The 20706-nt window shown below is 39.6% G+C and overlaps 1 long non-coding RNA gene across 1 annotated transcript; it reads right to left on the bottom strand.

Annotated features, from left to right (window-relative positions):
- Nucleotides 1-2: 2 nt before the first annotated feature.
- Nucleotides 3-19765, bottom strand: LOC133272775 (uncharacterized). Its single transcript, XR_009744566.1, has 4 exons — nt 19672-19765; nt 15906-16030; nt 13512-13751; nt 3-115 (listed from the first exon to the last, which is right to left on the bottom strand). It is a non-coding gene; the product is annotated as an uncharacterized LOC133272775 (long non-coding RNA).
- Nucleotides 19766-20706: the final 941 nt, after the last annotated feature.

The following is a 20706-nucleotide window of genomic DNA, read 5'->3' as shown; positions in this document are numbered from 1 at the left end:
ATGGCAGCTTTTATTGCAGTCTAGCATTTCATTAGTTTATGCCTTTTCATTTTATCCCTGATGCTTTCTTTTCTATTTTCAGATTTCACATGGCTGATACAGGTTCTTGGTAAGACTGGGATTCCCATAAATAGAAATAGGTTTCATTACCTTAAATATATACACACATAATCAGTGGTTCAAAGATACGTATGATGTTCCAAAAATGTGCACTGAGTTATCAGAAATGAACCCATTAGTAAATGTTAATTGTCTTAAATTTTAAATGAAAATGATGAATCACCAGACACAGGCTTGTCTGCGGGGTGCACCTTTTGTTTGTGCTGTGTGAAATAACATTCAGCAAATTGCAAGAACGTGGTTTAGGCCCCTTATTCGGTCCTGTCTGAACAACCTTCCAGCTTAATTACAAAGTGACGCAATTACCAGGCAGTATCCTAAGACATGACGGAGTCACAGGTCAGGCACACTGATCGTGATATTCCCAATCTTCCAGTCTTAACATTTAGGGAGATGAAATTCTTCTCTGACTCATCAACTAATTATATTTTTAGAAATGCCAACTGAATTATTTATTTCTCCCGCAGTAAATACACTAGATTCAAATCTGGAACTGAGAATTTTTACTTCACAGTAATGAGAAGTTATATATGTGATTGCTATAAATAGTTTGAATAAAAGTAATATTAGGTATCGGTTTAACGTTTCTTAGCCTGTATCACCAGCTACCAATGCCAAAACATAAATACAGTATTCTTCTTGTGCTGGGTTGACCCTACCTGGATGCCATTGTATGGTTTTATTTTAAAATATATCTAGTTCTTCCCTGTGCATTATCTGTTCAGCTCTAAGGTAATCACATTGCTTTTGTTATGGTCAAACTCAATTATCCACAGCTGCAACGGTGTCTCTAATGCCCTGATCACATCTCCACTGTACTCATAGTAATCGCAGGGGACTGGGAGGGAGGCTGCCATTTGGGACTAACTTCTGAGGTGTGAAGTAGATGCCCTATTACCTCCCTCAGTGCTTAAGGCTAAACTTCAAGTCTTTAACACAGAAATAACATGATTAAAATACAAAGAAGAGCCCTACAGTATTGTTACCAAGTGACACTCCTCTACCTGTATTTCTGAATGTCACATTTTTCACTCTGAGACAAGTTCATATAACGTAAGCAAGTATCAGCCTTTTCCTGGACTACAACTTGTAAGATCCAGGTATTTTTTCAACAGATGTAGCAGGCAGCACAGAGCAGCAATAATGCTGGAAGCTAGGATCACTTCCCTGCATTTCACAGGTGGAGGCACATGCTCCATGACTTATGTCTAGGATAAAACCTCGACATTCTCCATTCTCTCTCCTTGTCCTTGGTTTTCTGGAAAGAAAAACTGTGCATCTAGGCAAGGGAAGAGTTAGGGCATAGTCTGGCCATATCAGTGAAGTGGGTGTCAAATCGCAATGTAGCTTTTCTGCAGTATCCTAACACAGGAAAGTCCAACTAGTTCTTGCATTCTACCAATGGATATTGTCCCAGGCTTTCATCACGGTAAGAGTGGCTCAGTGCAACAACTGGAGCATTAGGATGGGAAAGGTAAGGTTTTGCAAGGCCTTCTGGACCTGTGGTTTCAAACACTTTATGGGCCCCATCATAAGAAGGGAAGTACCTGTTTATACCCAAGTTGACCAGCAATTTCATCATCTGGTCAAAGCTTTTATGAATTTCATTTATTTAACAGAATGGATGTAGATAGGTACATTGTATTTTAGGAAGAGAAGTAAAAACACAGTGACATTTATATGATGACAGATATCAATAGCTGAAGGAGAGTAATATAGAATGAGTGACTAAGTGTAAACTGGGGGATCATTTCTGTAAACAAAAAAGCTGAATGGATTCAAAACTATAGGCAGAACAAACTTGTTTACCAATCAAGCAGGAATGCTTCAATAAATCAGCTACATTCTTGTTAATAATATCTCAAAGAAAACGTGCTTCTGTGTATGCTTGTTCACTGTCAAACTGCAAAAACTTAAAGACAGTCACAGGAAACCTGGCAACTTAAACCAAAGTGCAAAATGCCTAGCATGGTTATAGACTACTGTTTCCAAATGTAAGTTTCAGTTCCTCATATTCTGAAGTACAAGTATTTTGATACAGAAAGAGGACAGATAAGACCTTTGGAGGACAGATACATTTGGCTGCAGACAGGGATGTAACACAGGGATGCTATCCAATTGGCAGTGCACAGCTGCACTGGAGGATCTAGGATATATGCTTTGCCCTTAATCATTAATCTTTTTTATCTTGTTAGTGAGAACATTAACCCAATAGTGTCCATTTATACATTTCTGTAGACTTTCATCTTGTGTTTTTCACTCAAGGGAAAAATATAAGGAGCCAAGTGTTTATTGCGGCTCCTTGAAGATGAGGCCATCTCTACAGCATCTCTACAGCACAGTCACACAGACATGTACAATGTTAGCAAATATGGCCCATAAGAACCTGGATTTGCCCAGTGAAAACTAATTCAATGTCAGAAGAACAACCACTGTACAGCATTATATCCAAGCTAATAAACCTTATCTCTGTCTTGGGTATAATTCAATATCAACTTGTGCCTCTGCTGTATGTTCTTCAGTGTCCTCTCCTGTAAGATACTCAAGACTATAGGTACTCACCTGATTCACTGCAGATCTTCTTTTAGGGCTGACTGAATTATTAAATTGCTGCATTGAGGAAGTGACACTACCACCACATCTCTCAAAAACAGGAGCCACGAGTCCCTTTCATGCATAGTCTCTGTGAGGCTTTGACAGTGAATCACATTAAGACAAAAAAGAAACACTTGGCTCCTGCTTGTAGCCTAGGCACAGGTATGAAGGTGACCACCAAAATACTCGGATAAGACCACTTACAGACCAAGGAAAGGAGCATGGCCTTGGGCATCTGAGGAACTGAGTCAAGCAGAAAACTGCCTACCAAAATTAACTGAGCAAATCTGGGGTGGGTCAGATACTTCACTACAGGACCTCAGTACTCTCTCAAGTCACTTGTTAGCTCTAGCCCAACACCTGGTGTTCTAATTCTCTTCAGGTGCATTACTGTAATTTCCACTTGTAAGCAGGAGAGCAGTTCACTGCAAAAGGACCTCAGTCTGGTACAGTGGCACTACCTTAGGGGTCTCCTGGGTGACTCACTAAATAGAGGATCCACCCAGCTGGAGGTAAAAAAAAACCAAATAGCCTTAGATAGTTGTTCATATTTGTGCCCCAGCACTCAGCTTAGAGAGCTTTTATAGCAAAGGCATACATTCGGTAGCCATACCCATATTGTTCCTGGATGAAGATCCTCATTTGACCATCTCTGTCTTCACCCTAGACTTTGGATTAGCTTTTGCTAGACTAATTACCAAATAAATACAAGCACAGCTTTCCTGGATTTGGGAAAAACAAGCAAAAATAACCCAACAACATAGCCAAATAGTGCAAAATAATGTAAACATTTTATCCAGTTCTGCAGAATTACACTTTTGTTGATCTTGTTTCCCAAAGGAAAACAAAACAAAAAAGGCAAAAAGGACCAATTAGTTTTTGAGAACAAGCCCTTTACTTATAAAAAAATAAAAACAAAATCAAGCCCTTAGTTAAACATTTTCATTGGAAAGACAGCAATCTGAGTAGAGATTTCTGGCTCTGAAAGCAGATGGCCATAAAAGGCTGCTAATACGAGGAATGGGACTTACCTCAAATAATAAACAAAATGATAACAAATCATGGTAGCTTAGTGCATACTTCATAAGCCTGTGACAGAGGACAAAGCTCAGGACACCAGTGTCCTGTTGGGGGCCAGCCTGTTCTCATGAATCCTTGGAGAAATGACAAGTTGGGTGACCCTAATATCACATTCCAGTGTTTCCAAACATTTGGATTTCTTTAACCTTTAACTCCTGAATTTCCTGGCCTTCTCACAATAGCAATCCTATTTCTTCTTAGCTTGATTCTTTTATAATTGCTACAAAATCCTTATTAAATCTGAACTCACTCGAAAGTAAACCCGCCCTGGTTGAAGGGGAGGGGGGGGGACGGGAATGGGACATGACACAACAGACAATGTCCTTGGTTACCAAGATCTTTGATTTAAAGCATATTTTCACTTGCCTATAAAACACTGTTGAACTTAAATGCTTTGAGCTGAGCTCTGTGCCAGACTTTCTCAGGCCAATTCCTGCTTTCCACTTCACCTTTTTCCTTTTCATTTCCAGAAAATTCCAGCCAAAGCCATCTTAAATTTCACAAAACAAGCACAGAAAGAAAAGATAACGTTTGCCCTATGCTAAAGAAACCTGAAACTTTTCTTTGAGAAGTTCAAGTGCTCCACTTAATTTTGGCTCAGGAACCTACCTGACAATAAAAAGGAAAACTTTCTGTCACAGAGATGCCTCCCACCATCCCCACAAAAATCCACTTATCCTAATTACATCTCTTCCACATTAAGAAATTGCAGGCATATTTCACACAGGGCAAATGTGTGGTCCAGGTACTATGTACTCGGTGACAACCACTTGTAAGCATTTTAGGTTGGGTAAAGGTTTCAGTTCCTGAGCCATAAAATAGAGATAACTCCCTATCTTGGAGGAATCAAGTCAGATAATTGTGAAAACTGATCTACCTAAAACACTGTCATAGCAGACCACTGATGACCAATCTGAGGAGGCCAGACTCTGAGTAAAGATCCTAGTTTTGCCTTCAGAATAGCTTTTAGCATGGAGCTGCATAGTGAGCAGTGCTGAGTCCCAGAAGCAGGATGATGCTCACTGTGAGAGTGAACCACTATTCATGGATGATGGGGAATTAGTGCCCTAAGAAAATAGCCATTTGGGGCTGTTTTGCTTAAAGCCTGTGCTATGCAGGAGAGGTAAGGGTGCCACAGAGGCAGCTCTAATTCCAGTGTTTCCTCACCAGGATCAGAGACAAGCTCTGAAAAGTCCAACTCAAATTAGCCAGGATTAGTTACTTTTATTTTCGTTTAACATTTCTGGTAACCCACCAAAGCCCACAAGGCTTTTCAGAAGAGGGCTTGAGAGGGACTTTTTGCCCTCTGCTCATGCCAAGGAAGGAACAAAGGGCTGGCTGCAGCACACAGTTTGCTGGGATACAGTTTTTCCAGAGGAAAGGTTGCTTCTGTGGACATTCATACAATAGGGCAAGGGCATTGTTAGTGTGTCTCCTCTCAAGACTGCCCTATGGACATCATGGTACAGATTCAACTGAGGGATCAACTCCAAAACCAACACAGAACCAGTTTCATCGTGGTGGTACATGGTCAGTATTATTAATCAGTTATATGGCTGTCATATTCTGCACAATTCACTTGATTTTCTGAGAGCGGTAACGAGGCAAGCAAGAAACTTAGCTCATTCAAAGATATTACCAATAGCATTATGATTTCAAACACTGGCCCTGACAGGAACCATCTCCCCCCTGGGAAGAAGTTAAAGAACTGGGTTTGCAGAGATGCTGCTGGACACCCAGAGCCTGGGACAATGACAAGCCAAGGGCCGGTGGGTCTCCTGATAGGGGCAGAAGTTTTTCATAGTCTACCTCTGTTCAAGGCCTACCTTGTTCAGCTCCTTTTGCACCATGTTCCCATAGGCACTCTGGAGGTGGTGACTCATATATTTTATCAGGCAACTGGGAAACTTTTCAAACATATCTACTTTCTGCTTCTTGGTCTGAGTGGCCAGATGAGAACTTTAAAGTTACATAGAATGGAAACAATCAAGAATAACTCTCAATCAATGTGCTTGGGGAGGAATTGCTGGGTTAAGAAAGATTATTTTTACTCTGTTGTACCATTGGATAAAAGAGAAATAAACAGTCCTTACCAATATCCCTGGTTGGTACTAAGGTGGATATATCTAGTAACAGCTGTATGAAAACTTCCCAAATACAAGGCAATCGTGTAAGTAACTAAAGAAGGGTGTATTAACAGAAAAACAAACCCAGTAATAACTAACAGAATTAGATAGAAAATAAATAGGTCTACTGTAGCTAGCTCCAGCTTTATTTATCAGACAATCCTTGTCTGATACTGAACCAAAAGCGTATATGTAATTCCTCTGAATATCAGATATTAAACATGCAGACCATATCCTAAGAAGGACAAGAATAAAAGAAGAAAATTGAAAGGGAGAAAATGAAATATAGGAAAATAACAGTAATGCATCAATCAGTATTAACAGCAAAACTTCCTTATATTAAAACGATGTAGATATTGAGTCATGGAAAGATGATGTTAAAACTGAAGACTTGCCGCATGAATCAGTCGGTATTAAAAGGAGTAATCTTGGTCTAAGGAAAAACAAAGAAAACAAATACCTAAAAATCAAAGACCTTTATCCTCTACAATTACCCTATATCTCATTTTGTTGTCTATCGTATTCCCACAACAATCCCTGGGTGATGAGTTAGTGCATTAAAGTGCTGTAACTATTTTAAATGTATTTCTCCCTATAAATCATTGATATATTTTCAACAAATTTAGTATTTGCATCACTTAGGCCACATGTGGTAGAGTCTGTAGATGCCTATCATTATAATGCAGGCTAGCTATGATTATTTTCACTTGATGAAAATATTTTGTGTTACCGCACAGATTTCCTTATCTTGTTAACTGGAAGATAGGTGAGTATGTGTGCGCACACTTATTTCTCACTTGCCCTATAGCCTTCATAAATAAAAGAATGGAATGTTCTTTATTGCAGCGATGTACATAAAGCAAGCCCTTCAGGTGCTTTCAGCCCTTTCACTGTGAAGGTGGTGAGACACTGGCACAAGCTGCCCTGAGAAGCTGTGGCTGCCCCACCCCTGGAAGTGTTCAAGGAAAGACTGGATTGGGCTTTGAGCAACCTGGTCAAGTGGGTGGTGTCTGCCCATGGCAGGGGGGTTGGAACTGGATGACCTTAAGGTCTCTTCCAACCCGAACCATTCTGTGACTCGCTGATGCTCTGATTTTTTTTTTTAGTCCTATGCCCAGCAGAAATAGGAAAAAGTTTTAAAAAGACTTTGGCCACCCAACCTTACAACCACACTCACAGTCACAAACTCAGTCCTCAGTGACATGGAAAAAGTCAGTTTTCCACCCACACAATTTAGAGGAACCGGCTCCTTTGTTCGCATACAGATCTCAGAGAGCAGCAAGCCTGTCTTGCCTCACTGTACGTAAGCAGGTCCCATCAGGATGTAAGCAGCTTGCATAGCTTCCCTGCAGTTGTACACACACAGAGAAGTTTGAAAGCAGAACAGCTAAGCAGGACTACTTTTAATACACCAAGTAGCAATCCATCCCCTACTGTGTTCAAGTGAGTCTGTGATAAATTAACTACCACCGAAGCTACAGGTGTAGTCTGTGACACAATGTGTACCAATCACATGGGAAGGCTCAGAGACGAGCAAACCTATCTTGACCTGGCCACACAACACTCATACAGCAGCTCCCTGCTGTCCTGCACATCAAGCTGGTGCTGAACAAGCCTTCCAGAGTTCATTCTCCAGTGAACTCAAAAACCTGTTTTGTCAGATCATGAAAGAGAGGTGGTCGCTCTGACAGGTTTAATGGAAAACCAGAGCAAACTGCTTTTATGCTCTTCACATCAGCCCTCAGGAATGACCAGAAAATAGCCTTTCAGCATGAAGAAGCAGAAATGAAGGTAATTTGCCATTATCCTTTACAAACTCAAAACTCACTAAAGAAGGCTGTTGAAAGGATGATATATTAGGTTGGTTAAACATCACCTACAGTGCAGTAGTTTCTTTCCCAACACAGGAATTTGTCATTCATGTATCAGTCATACCAGCTATGGTACCTCTCACAAAGGACTCATCATAGAGCCCATCATTTACATGCAGACAACTTCAGCTAACTCTCATTAAGCTGATCATTAAATTTGTCTCAAAACATGTGCCACTCTATTGGAAACAACAAATATTCACCATGACCCTTTTGCCGTTTCTACATTTCTGAGATTGGAAGTCATCTCTCCTGAATCAGAGTTACTTAGTGTGGTTGCATATTACTTGACAGAAAAGCTGTCAGAGAAAGTCCACCACTCGGAGACCACCTATAATTCTGGGACATGGCCAGTTACCTGAACAATTACTGCATGTCACTGTGAAATTGTGTGACAGAGAGAACCTACAACAGTTTTCTCATTGCCCTACCAATTGTCATGCAAGCCAGTAAATCATCAGAGATACCAATACTATTTGTTAAGTAACATTCACTATCTTTAATACCAAAATCAAATATAAAACCACCCTGATGCTTCTGATGTGCATGGAGGTAAGGTCCTGCTAATACTGACTAGGAGTACATCTCCTCTTTGAGACTGAGCTTTTACTGACAGTCTATCAGCACACCTACGCTCTGCTTGCGCGTTCTGCTTGGGAAGGAAAAAGTACAGTTTGAGGCTGTCCTCAAAAGCTGCAGACTTGTGGTCATGTCATGAGGACTCTTCAAGGTCAAGGGAACTTGTGCGTTAGGTGTGTCAGTACTGGCCAGAGGCCTGGGTTTGGTTTTGAAGATCATCCAGAGCTCATGAATCGGTTCGACATCTGGGATGGGAGAGAGATGCTTTTTTAGGACCATCCTAAGAGAAAAGATGGAGGCTTTTCTGACAATGATACATTTAGAATTGGAATTATGCTCATAAACACACTGGGATTTTCCTTTCATATCTGAGACATTAGGCTTTTATTTTTAAATTCCGGAAGCACAAATCTCTATTTAATGATATTTGGCAGGTTTTCAGTACATCAGTTCACAGTGCTTTGGAAACATTAACCACATTTTAAAGGTACAGAATAGCAGCTAAATAAATTGATCAACCTATTTATAGAGTCATGGACAGCTGGGAGAAGGGGGCAAATGGGCACATAGCTGCCATTCTTTACTCTGCAGTGAAACAGAAATCTCATTTTCATAGAAGCCTGAGCAAGCACAGTAGGAATAAGAGAAAACACAAAAATACAGTTCTCTTAACCGTAGAGGCACATTTTGAAACACTTACTAGAACTAGTATTGCTTAACCTTGTTAGCAACCCGGGTAACAAGAGAAAATGTACCCCCAGCAAGCTGTGGAGCATAACAAATTGTAGGGAGTAGTTCATATGCCAGAAAGCTGAGCTGTCATTAGGAAAGGGCTGGAAAAATGGGCCAAGAGGAACCTCATTAAATTCACAGTGGGAAGTACAGAATAAGCCAGAACAACCCCATACACCAGTATAAGTTTGAGTCCAGGCCGTGGCTTTGTAGAAAAAAACCTAGGAGTCCTGGTGGACAATAAGCTGAACATGAGCCAGCAATACACCCTTGCAGGGAAGGAAGCCAAGCACATCTTTATCTGCATTAGAAAGACTATTGCTAGCAAGTCAAGGTATGTGATGTTTGCCCTCTCTTCAGCACTGGTGATATTGCATTCAGTCTTATGTCCAATTTTGGGCTTCCCAGTACAAGAGAGACCTTGCTAACCTGGACCAAGTTCATCAGGCAGAGGGCCAGCATGCCAAAGGGTTGGAGCATTTTTCCTCTGAGGAGAGGGCAGGCAGTTGATCCAGGGGGTGGTACTGAATACCTGCATCAGCAGCTACTTCAAGACCAATGAAATGGTAGCTCTTTTTATCCTTCTTCTCCTATCAGTCAAGTTTGCTTTTTCTTTCTCTTCTCAAAAGTGACAATAGCCACATAAAAACAGTTCAAGTACAAAGGACTTTACATGCTCACAACTGCAAAGAGCATCAAAGTGGTCAGATCTTGGATTGCTCTTCCAGAGTTCATATAACCTTAACAGCTACTGACACTCAGAAAAAAAATCTGTTACATTAGATGTCTGGTTAAGCTCTTCTCTTCTCCCCTATTTGCTGATTTAGGATTTACCAGAATAATAGGTGAAAGGGAAGGGAAGAATTAATTTACCTCTTTAGGTCAGCCAGACCAAGCCAAACATGCCATCACAGCACTGATGGTGGCAAGTGCACCATTAATCTAACCCTTGAGAAGTTTCAGAACTTGTTAGTAAATCTTTACTTAAAAATAAACAAGAGGTACTGTATATGTTCCTAAAAACATAGTGCAAGAACTAGGTTTATTTTCTGTAAAGAATATTCATCCAAACGTCAACCAGGATTAACTAATTGTCATATCCTGGTAACGTTTATTTTCATTTCAAAAGAGAGAGAAAATGTTTAGTTTGCTTTTAATTTGTCTCAGACTACAACAAATGTTTTTCATGCAAAAGTTCTGTTTGAGAGCATTGACAGATGAGGTTTTAGGGTTGAACAATTATTACCCCTCCGTTTGAATGTCCATCTTTCTGCCTGTGGGTAAACTGAAATCACAGCCAACAGGGTAGAGAGATTTGTTCTAAGAGATCATGCCACAATTTGGGAGCATGAGTAGTTTTGCCGGAAGAAGCACCAACACTGATTGTAGCCACCTTCCACTCAGACAGCAGTGTTCTCCAGAACTTTCCTGTTATGGCCTCTGCTGTTGTCCAAACTCACATTACTGCAGGAAACCAGTGGATGTCAAACAACATTCTGCTCACAGACAGGATTAATCATTTCCTCCAGTAGCTCATTCCAGACACATCTCAGAGGCAGCAGCCTCCTACCATAGACATTTAATTAGGTCAGTTTGGGGCTGACTCTCATGAGAACCCATTGAGAAAGGCAGGAGCACATGACCCTCAACAAGCTGTGCGCGAAGCCCAGGTTTTGGAAAATGGCTTCTCTGTGGTCAGCCCAGCTGCACACAGTTTTCTGCCAGACAGCCTGACTCTGACCCAGATTCATCATCGTACGTACGCTTTTGGTCATATGCAGCAAGAGTGAACATGCTAGCAGCTGTCTTATGACCCTCTTTTATAAATGGCATTAGACCTCACAGGCTGACGCAATACTTTCCCATATTTTATTTTGTTTTAATGTTTTTCTGCTATGCATGTTTGTGAGGCTTGTCAGGTGCCACTCAGTTCAGACATACATTTAAACTCACAGGGTTAAATTGCCTCTAACCTCTAATCCTGACCATGCAAACTGATTCTGTGCTGAATTTAATCTACAGTCTCTTGTCTACAAAATACTTGTATGCATACATATATACACATGTGCAGCGTAGAGGTACTGGGTTTTCAAGAACTGCTCCTGCAAAGCTAACTCAGACACAATCATCTAAAACCATACTTGCACCCATTGACAATAAAAATTTCCATTAACACCATTGATAAAGCTGAAGTTATGACATTTGATGCCCATTAACACAGACATTTCTTTCTTCCATGTTTAAACTTTTTTATTTCTACTGATATATAAGGGTTAGCCTTGTCTTGTGTCTGCACAGTGAATTACCCTGAATGGACCTCAAGCTTGTATTCCAACATAGTTAAAATAATATTTCAGACAGTGATTCAGCAAGGCAATGTAACTTGCTGGATTTATTTGATTTGTATGTTTGAAGCAAACAGTTAAGATGCCTGTCTCAGAAAGAAAATAAAGCACTTGAACTCTTGCCTTGGTCCTAATTTAGAGTTCTGTTTGCATGTTTGTTTTAGCATCTTCTGGGAACATTCTGTCTCCTCAAGAGCTATTCTACCAACATAGAAACACAATTTGATTGAGTTTTATTTTATAATCTTTGTAAACATCATTTTCTCTTAAATATGCAAAATCCAAGGATATAAATTGTGCTTGGCATTAAAAATGCATATGGTCATAAATAAAAAATCTCAGCAACTGTTATGCAGCTGCTATATGTGAATGTAGTGCTTGGCCCTTTAATGGGATGTCAGCTAGAGATTTTTTTGCAGGAAAGCTGGAAAAAGTTCAGTTTCCACCTCCCTAATCATTTTCTCCAAAGTACCCAAATACTCCTGAGACATAACAACGAAGTGCAAGATCACATTTTTATGGACTTATCGCTTCTGTGTATTTGTTAATCACACCTCATTGAATTTAATGGCATTTTACCTTATTAAATTACTGCTACAGAACGGCAGAAAGAGCTGTTCTTTGGGTTTTGATCATTAGGCAGAATGAACTTTAAGTTCAGTGAGCTGTAGCATATAGTCTTATCAGAGTACTTTATAGCATGCAAGAAGTTTGTCATTATTGACATTATGGACACAGCAAATATCTGTCAGGACTGGAAGCATTGCTCTGCATGCATTAACATATTTGTCACATTGCAGAACCACATAAAACCTCACTGTAGGGTGAGTCAGCTGCACAAGCACACGGGAGAAAACAATTAATTAGCAAAGGATTAAACTTCAGATGAGAGGCTGCTTGTGACAGCCAAACCAGGATTGAAGTACAATAGGATTGACTGAATAGGCCAAGCTAAAAAGTAAATCCATTTTTGACCACCATAGCATGTTTGCATTGGATGTTCTCAGATGTCATCCTCAGGGTAATCTCAGTGATAACCAGTTTGTCAATATAAGAAGTTTGATTTGCAGCTATGCCAGCCTCAGAGGCTGATCTACAACAGCCCAATATGTCAATACTGTGTTTACACTACTGCACCAGAGCTGGTACAGTTTTAACCACTTGCCTTCTCATTGATGAACAGCACTTACTGGTGTCTTGAAATTAGTGCTAATTCTGGAGTAATTTAAAAGAATATATAAAGGAGAAAACAGTTTAGCATTTCCTTTCTATTCTTCCATCCAGTGCTAGAAGAACTGGCTGAAGCAAGCTCAGCATACAAAGTCTTCTTTTAGGTGACAAATAAAGAGCATTCCTGTGCAAGATAATAGTAAATTGCAATGGGATGGTAAGTTGCAGTATTTTACAGGTGACAAATTGCCTTTGTAACAAAGCACAGCTGGTACTCAGCTGATGATACTCCAACTTATTCCAAGCTGCACAACATCACAAACCTCATCAGCTACCACATACTGGGAACCAAATGACAGCTTTCCATGCAGGGAATGGCAGCAACAACGTGTACCTATGGAAAAAGCAAGTCAAAGTAGCAGCTGCCATTGTGAATGTTAGGGGAGGAGAGGAAGGGGAGGTTTGCTACATAAACAGCTCTTTCAAACAAAGTCATCAAGATCTAAGTGTAGTAAAAATATGTAAAATAGAAAATTCAAGACTTGGGCACCCCAGAATAAAATGCATTTTAGGACCGCATGAAGAACAACAACAAAACTAATAATGATAATTAAAAAAATCAATAGAAACCTATTTAGTAAATATATTTGTGTTGAAATTTTGTTTTGTTTTTTTTTTTTATTTAATATCCTTGACATAGGAAAAAATCTGTGGTCACAAATCTGTTGATATGATGAAATTGCAAAGGATTTAGACCCAGCACAGGAGCTTCAACATGACTTACCATCAAATAAGATTGTCTTCTTTCCTGTCATGTTAGATAAGATAACCTAAGTGAAGAAGTCATGCTTGTTCACCTGTTTACTCTTTTGGTGGAAATAAAGCAGTCACACTTCTCTTACCTTTGTATGTCTGAAAACTGCAACAGCTGACAGAACCAGCTGTTATCCATTCCTCTCCTTTCATAGTATTTTCCTGGCAGAGCATCTAATTAAGTTTTGCTTGGATGCAGTTTATATGGTATTGAGTAAACAAACCCATGTATTTACTAAAGCAAAAGAAAATTCCCATTGTCTCACTGGATCATACTGCTTAATTCACAGCTTTGACCCATCGCGGTATCCCATGTAAAACTGCAGGCCTTGTGGACAGCGGAACACTAAGAATTACATAAACTTTGCCAAAACAAAGCAGTATGTTGGAAAAGCGGATGAGAAGAATGGATTCTCAGTGGCCATGAGTATTCACTGAAGGAAAAGCTGGGCTACATCATCAGCAAAATAATTTTTAAAGTGTTCTGTGGTTAATCCTGTGATTACTAGGACAGTAAGTCCAGTGTCTCTCTCACTAAGCCAATAGCCCAGATGTCTGGGAAGAAAAGCAGAAAAGCTCTAAAGCAGGCAATGGAACATGCTCTAACTGAAATCTGCCAGTTTATTGCTAACGCAGTGGAAAAGGCCTTTTCTAAAGCGAATAAGACCAACTCACAGTTTGGCATCTAGAGATCTGGCATTCTCAGCAAGAAGAAAAGGAAAAAGATTAAGTGAAGAAAAAAACTGATGCAATGCAGTAAGTAGTATATTTATCGTAAAGTCCGAGATCCATCTTTTTCCCCCTCAAAGCCTGATATAATTGAAGCTTTTCTGACATGCAGGGAAACAAAACAAAATAAAACAAAAAAGAAGGCAATGGTACCAAAAGGAAAATAAAAAATATTGAAAAATGGTGACTATTTTCTGAAAATTAAAAAAAAAGAAAGTTTAATATACTCAAAAAGAAAACTTATAAGATAAGGATAATCAGGATTCAGGCAAGACTTACAGAAACAATTGATGTTCAGTTCACTTTAAAATTAATCAAAACCAATTTCAAGCCACTTATTCAGAGTTGAACCTTTCAACCCACAATGAGATTTCTCCTAGAGTACAGGGGTTCTAGTATAAAACTTCTAAGGATGTTATAAAATACAATAAAAATGTATTCAAATACATTTGAGCTAAAATGAAAAATAATTATTCATGTTCTCTAGTATACAAGAACATTTGTTCCTGACAGTAAGTGTTTTCCCAGTTTCTTGACTGGATTCTAATTCTGGAGTGGGATAATATAATTCCTGTACATGTCCACCCTACCCAAACAGTATTAGTTTGGGCAACAAAACGAGGCTTTTGCTGTCACCATCCTTGTAGGGAAAGGCCTAAATAGAACATAAAATCTCACTTCAGTCAACCAGCCTATTCTGTACCTTGTTCAGCTCTACTGGACAAATACAAGCCCTACCAGATTATATGGGGTTCCTGAAAAGTTCAGACGACAGGAAGAATAATCCAGTTCACTTATACCAAATGCTGCAGACTACACTAAATATTTTCAACTAAATATGCTCAACCTAAAGCCTTGACAGATCTGATTACCTACAATAGTTCCCTGTCCCTTCTCCTACATCTTCCTCCAGTATCAGCTTAATTCCTCCCAGCTGTTCTTAAGCTTCCTAAAACTTTACATAGCTGACAATCTCTAATTTCTCCTGTAGCTTCTTATAATACTCTCCCAAGGCATATACAACCCAGCTTCCAAACTGGTGTTAACAAACTTCAGAGCTAGCTGATTTCAACCCATGTGAAGCATTCAGTCACCAAACTGGGTTTCTTTTCTGAACAGGCTGTGCAACAAGCAGAAGTCAAATTTTGGAAGATAGTTTGTAAAAGGAGCATTGGCTTTAGAGTTCACTGCTGTGAATCTTTGGATGCTTAGTAACTGTGTCTGATTGTGGAGTCCTACCTGCCTACACTTCAGCTTTATTTTTGTTCTTGGGAAAACACATACATTAGGACAGGTCTAAAATTTACAGTAATTTACAGCAATTTACAGCAAGTTCTTGTTGGTAATCTAAGACTGCAATCACCAGTATTATTTGTAGGTCCCCATCTGACCTCTGGAGAAATTCTAAGAGCTCTTCTTTGCCAATAATTTGGGGATCTTATGCATGTGCCCATGTACCACTAAGCATCTGAAATGAAGACACAAGCTGGGCACCAAATTTAGGCAGATGATATCCCTCCCCCACTTCCCTCCCTCCTCTTTTGCAATCATTTCTGTTGAGATGTTCGTTTACTCCAGTCACCAAAACACCCAGTGGACCTGAGCAGTTCTACTTAAATAAGCAGATTCAAGCAGCACCCTAAGCTTCTCAGTTTGGGTAAGAACCTTAAGCATGTCTGTACCCAGCCCCATGTCAGAGCAACATCCAGGCATATGCGTCATTGCTCTTCCCGTCTTACCCTTACCATTTCTTCTTGTACTTTCACCTCCACCAGAAGGGAATCCACATACTCAAGTCAGATAGCACGCACTGATCATTCAGCTTGGGTGCAGGCAGCGGGACTTGACTTGTACCATGTTAGGCCTTTTCCTGAAACACAGGACACACTGCTGTTGCTTAGTCGAGACTTGACATGCCTTTTTAGAACTCTAACCACAGTGCTCTTCTGTAGCAGGTCTTCCCCTTCTTGAATGCATACCAAATTCTTCTTTTTCCCTCCCCTTCAGATTATGAGATCTAGCTACAGTTAACAGAGCTGCACAGAGTAAGACCTTTTTTACACCATTTGGAGGTAAAAAACCAAATAATGAATATGATTTCCATCCAGATCAGCCAGGTGATCTGACTCTCTCCCTCATAACACCAGCACAAAGAAGGCAGTTAACCAGAAAATCTTCATTAATGAAATCAGTAAACTATTAACAGAAATATTTTCTGAGCAGCATTCCAAGTGCATCTTAGGTACAGTCTTAGCATTTAGTGCACACTTTCTCGAAAGTAAGCTAGGTTTCTCCACAGGCAAGCGTTCTGCCTTGGGCTACATTGCACTTCATTGATTGCCAGCACAAGAGCAGGCTCTGGTAATTGGCAGGATGGACTGCAGATGTGCAGGTAATTGGCAATTGTTTTCAAATAAATTAAAACCACAACATCTGTTCAACTTGTGTAACTTCAGAAAGCAAATGCTGAAAGGAAAAGCTTTCTATTACAACCAGATTAAAGATAAAAAGAAGTCCAAGACTATAAACAGTGCCACCTTTACACACGAGTACTTATTCAGGTACAAACACAAAAAGCATGAGGAGCAGAGGGAAGAGGTGAAGGTAGCAAATACTGTAAAATTTCTATATTTATAATGATCTGAAAATCCTGCATATGCATCTGAGTTTTAGATATTGGATATTTATCTGTGCCCTTGTTCACCCTGTGTTGTTTACCCTCTGAAACTGCTCTCAGTCCATATGAAGCAGAAAGAATATTAGAGGATCTTGACAGGAGCCCTGAGCACCCCGTTAATTTGGACACCTACATAGCATAATTGATTTGGTATTTGTGAAATTATTGAACATCTAATATATGTAAAAACACAATTCTTCATCTTCCAGTCCAGTACAAGTTTACTTTGGCAAGGATTTCAACCTAAAATTTTCAGATGAGGCCCCCTAAATCGGTTGTAGTTCCCCTGGTTTTCTAGAACTGTAAGCCCATTCCACCTCAGCAAAACACTTTGGTTGAATTGCTTTACCATCTCCTTCTGCAGGAGTATGTCCTTATCAAAACAAATGGGTACTCATTTTGCAAGAGGGAGCCTAAACAAATAGCATACAAAATAAAGTTGTTCAGATAGGACATCTCAGCATCTTCAGTACTTTGAAGCACTCACTGGGACTTGATCAACTTCTGAGATACTACTTCCTTTCAGTCTGTCAAGAAACCTTTTCCACCTCAATTTGTAAGTGCTGTTTAGGATGACAGGAGGTGTTTTGTCCCTCAATGGCTGTTTCTAGCAACTCCCAGGTTAAGAAATGCTGACCTGGAGCAGTCAGGACTATAGTCCACTCCTCAGTGCTTTATCTTATGAAACATTTCTCTAACTCCTTCTCCTCCCTTACACAGCTAGTAAGATAACCTTCATTTTACAACTTGTTATACAACTGATTTCCCATGCAATGTCTTTATCACCCTCACCAAGTGAAAAAAGCTTCTTCCATGTGACCTCTTACTCAGTTTAATTCCTATTAGTCTTCATTGATCATTTTCTTTGCAGTGTTCTATGTAACTAGACTTCACAGTCTGTGCTGCACCACCAGATAGCCCGACCTCACCTTCTTGTCATTTTTTCTTTTTACCAATACTAATACCCTTTTGGTCATGGGGCAGCTATATCATGGAGCACATCCACCTGAAATCATTGCAAGAAAAAGTTGTCATTTACATTAGACTTCATAAGCTCTTGTGTTAATCCGTTGACCGACTACCCCTAATGAGCAAATGTGCATGAGAAAAAAGTCAGCACAACATAAACCAGATCCAAAATAAAGAGATCCGAGTGGACGGGTCCAAGTTAAAGTCAGCTTTGCATTCCGGAAACCTTGGGGGTTGTCATGGTTCCTGACAAAGTTTATAATAGATTCTTGGAACTTAGATTCTTAAAAACAGTTCCCAGATCACAAAATTATCATTAATGACACTCGGAAAGCAATGTGAGCTCGACCTAAAATCTCTGGTTTCAGTTCAACTGCTCCCTACACCTTTGGTTAGGCCCTTCATGGAGAAATCCAAAGCAATCTTTTTTACCAAACTGTAACTTTCCTACTGACTGAGCACATGCTTCTCAAGAACAAAAATGATCTATTTGGAAACTGTCATTTGTAAATTCACAGATTCTCAACTTTTCACATCCATGGTGTTAATTAATGTAGAGTTATAATGCAATTATTATAAATACAGCACTCTCAAGAGATGCACTAGGACTCCAGGCAGGTCTGTGTACACACACAAAAAATATTAAGAGGGAGTGAAAGATATTTAAGGAAGGAGTGAACTGTGGCCACCTCTGACAGCAGAAGCTCCAAAATCCCTTTTCCCTCACTGATCTTCCTGTCAACTTGCCAAGGAACTTCAAAAAATATGAATTCACAGGGTATGGCCAATGGCAGAGTCCAAAACTGTAAGACCTCAGTCATCAGATGAAAAACTACAGCAAGAAAACAACAACAAGACCTAAAAGATATTTTTTTTTACTACCTTAGCTTTTGTTAATATTCAGCTTTCAAAGTCTACAGCAGTTTAATTCAAGCTGGGGGGGGGGGGTGGGGGGATGCTTCTCTACAGCACAGAGAAACTGGCAGATGCCTTATCTGTTGTAAAATACCTGATATCCTCACTGAGTTGGCCAAAGGCTCGGTTATTAAGAAAAAATATCTAGTCCACAAGTTAAGCAGGAAAACTGAGAATAGTGGCAGTGCTGCATGACACTTTTTTCTCATTCTTCCCAGAACAGCAGAAACACTGACAATTTAGTTGACAGTGAAAAAACAAGAGGAAAGGACCAGCACCTGCAAACAGCTGCTCCTGTTTAAGTCCTCTAGAACTTGCACTTATCAGAGCAAAAATGTTTCAAAGACTTGATTTAGTATCAAAACCCAGCCTTTTGTTACTTACCTTTTTCTGTGGTCCTCTGAATACCAGTGCAACTCCCCCTGAGTTGTAGAAGCCTTTGAGCTGGTTTAGTCTAGGCTTAAACATGAGCACCTATTATTAGGATGACAGTTTCAATAGGGTTACCCACCAGCCTTACAACCAGCTGTCTTTGGAGTGCAGAAGAGCAATCTAATATCCAGGATGGGTGGCCTCGTTAAAAGCATCCTAGGATTCCTCTCCATGCTTGTATGCTGATTACCCGTGTCTGTGCTAGGTATTGTGTCTAATTCTCAAAACTAATGAGGTCTATCTCCCGATCCGAGGCAGACTCATTGTTCTCAGTCTTCCTGAACTGACACATCTCCCAGGGAAGTAGCATGAGAGAGCTTGCTGGAATAACTAAGCAAGGTGCCAAACATTACTATAGCAACTAGGAAAAAAACAGAGGCTCAGTATATATCCCAGTGATATTTTCTATTTCTTTTATTGTTCGTAATCAATCTTTACTCAACTGTACTGCGGTCCTTTGGCACCATAAACTTTTGTATTTATTACAAATAAAGTAAAACAATAAAAAACAAACTTACTCAACATAATTGCATTCCCTTCCCTGGAGATTCATCGTGCACATTCACTGACAGGCTAGCTCTCTTTCTGTGCCAACAGAGAAATTAAACTTTTCTGGCCTAAAGTGAACTGAAGAAGAGTAGGAAGCAGCATGACAGAATAATGAAAACATTCTTGAATGTAAAACATATAACTTACTTTTTTTTTAATGAAGTGTTTCATAGATTTTTACTGTATCTCTTACAGCATTGCAAGAGTCATGAGGGAGACCTGACCACTGAATTTTTCTGCTTTTCCAGCTTTAACAGAGTCAGTAACAGTAAAGACTTTAATTTTAATAAATTCTGCTTCTTTTTTAATTAATAACTGGCAAGGTATGACTAATTTATCTAATAAAGACAATTTTATAAGTGATATTCATTGGCTGAAGTATAAATCTGGAAAAAGACATAACGGGTTCAGGACAATTTTGAAAAATATAATCTTAGCAACTAGAGATGGGTCATGAAAGAAAATATACCTTGAGTATCTCTGAAAAACTTCAGAAATTTTCTCTTCTATAAGCATATGTGTGGTATACATCAGACCAAAGATAATTCATATAGCACTAAGAATAACAGTGCTTTTACGTAGAAAAACTCTCAGCCTGCCTTCACAGCCGAGTAGCTCATGCATGACATGCGTTTTTGAGAGTAGGCTTACATTTTAAATCATGGAAGAATATTCACTGTTTATAAGTAAATACAGTATATTCCGTGAGAGAACATTTATGAGGAAACATGACAGTAATTGCTGAATCTATAACAAAATAAAATGGTACATGAGCAGAGAAATAGAAGAGGCCTGGAAACACGGACCTATATTGTAGCTCCTATTCCTGTCCTGCTTCTCACCCCAGCTTGTCCACAGGCACTTATAATGTACCCACTGGGAAGAAGAAACCAGTCACTATGAGTCATCTGGAGCTGGGTCCATGTGAATTGGCCAACGTGTTATGTGCATGACTTATTAGCCAGGAGGTTGCTATGAAAGAGGATTACAATGACTGAGCTGTG

This window comes from Pezoporus flaviventris, unplaced genomic scaffold (genome assembly GCF_033815535.1).
Source record: "Pezoporus flaviventris isolate CSIRO_AGI_PZ_B2104156 unplaced genomic scaffold, CSIRO_AGI_Pfla_v1 ptg000031l, whole genome shotgun sequence".
NCBI classification, from domain to species: domain Eukaryota; kingdom Metazoa; phylum Chordata; class Aves; order Psittaciformes; family Psittacidae; genus Pezoporus; species Pezoporus flaviventris.
Note: the sequence above shows the minus strand (reverse complement) of the source record. Positions and strands in the feature narration are given on the sequence as shown.